Here is a 1,658-nt window from a genome sequence, read left to right on the forward strand (position 1 = left end):
CAGAAATGTTGAAGTAACCTCGCTCTGCCGATATGAACCATTAACTCTGTTTCTCTCCACTGTCCTACTGAGTTTTTTTTATCAAATCTTGGTTTTGGTTCAGATTTCAAACATCTGCAGTTCTTTGTTTCATGTTATTCTTAACATCGTTTGAGACAAAACCAATGACATGACGGCTTCAGAAAATCGGTCAGAAACAGTGTTAGCAAGATATCTTTGCAGAACACATCGCCCATTCCCTGACCAGGAATCACCCTTTCCCCTTCAGAGAGTGCACCAACTCCTCACCGTGAGATTAAAAGGGAAGGTGACAGAAACTGTCGCATTTATTCTCAATGAAACCACTTATGCATTTCATTTTCGATCTTTTTCGCTGCACATTAGTTTCTCGGTGTCTTTGAGGTTTTTCTTCACACAGTCGGAAAATACCATTCGGCCCATCGTGCAGTAGGGATCATCAGATAGCCATCTGTTCTCGATCCAGTGTCCAGTTTTGGCACGATACCTTGTGTGTTCTGATGTTTTCAACGCAAAATTCAGAAAAGATTATCCCTGTGATCTTAAACGACACAACAATGGGGAGTGAGTTATACACCGTCAGACTGAAGTGAAATCCCGTCGAGCAACCCATTCATATTTTCACCCATAGAGTGAGTCACAGACACACATGACCGGAGGTGGGGGGGGAGGAGGGCAGAGGTTTCGGGATTATACCAGCTCCTTGTGCTTCAGTACAGCTCTCCACCTACTTCAGACTCCACCTACACAACCCCCACCCCTCCCACACACAGGTTTCTCCGACAAAAGGCAGCTTTAGGTGTAACTAAAGCCAGTTTTACAGACAATGAGAGACGTTGCGATGAGCTGGAATTTAAAATGGACAATTGCCTCACATGCAACTTACAAATTTGAAAAAACATTGATCCAAAGTCTGCAGCTCCTCAAAATCTGTCGCACATTGTGGTACAATACTCCCAAATTCGGGACCCACTGATCCAATCCCTGCAGTACATTGCACACAAATCAGGAAGGATTCGAACCACCAAAAGTCAGAGCCATTATCCATGATGTCAGTGTCCCAGCAGCAGCCGGAGGTCCGACAGGGAGTCGATATGAAATGGAAACATGGACATTGGGGGAAACAGTATTCACAAGGTGAACAATCAGTAAAAATAATTATCGTCACTGTTTCCCATCGGATGTCCCACTCCGTGAAGCAATGTCTTTCAATGCCCAAGGAAACATATTTACCCTCAGGTCCCTGCTTCAGGGTCACCTGAGACTCTGATGGAAGTTGCCATCATTTTATTCACAGTCACTCCGCGATTTTTTGATTCACTCCAGTGAAATATCTTTTCATACCTTGCGTCATGGTCTCTTCCAGTCAAGATCCTGAACCAGTCCAGTGAGAAACCTCTGTTGGTTTGAATCCAGGGATGGAGAATCAGACGAGATGAACAGCGCCTTTTATTGGTGGAACCCCTTCAATGCAATCACACGCCTCAAAACGGGTCTCTGCCCGCGTCAACCTCTTCTGTACATTCCTGCATTACACCGACTGACCAACATCAGATTACCACAGCTCCACTTTCTTTACTGTGAAACACAAGGCGATAATATGACGCGAATGCAAAATTGAAGAGAGAAACTTCGTTGCC

The sequence above is a fragment of the Chiloscyllium punctatum genome, unplaced genomic scaffold (assembly GCF_047496795.1).
Source record: "Chiloscyllium punctatum isolate Juve2018m unplaced genomic scaffold, sChiPun1.3 scaffold_124, whole genome shotgun sequence".
Classification (NCBI taxonomy): Eukaryota; Metazoa; Chordata; class Chondrichthyes; order Orectolobiformes; family Hemiscylliidae; genus Chiloscyllium; species Chiloscyllium punctatum.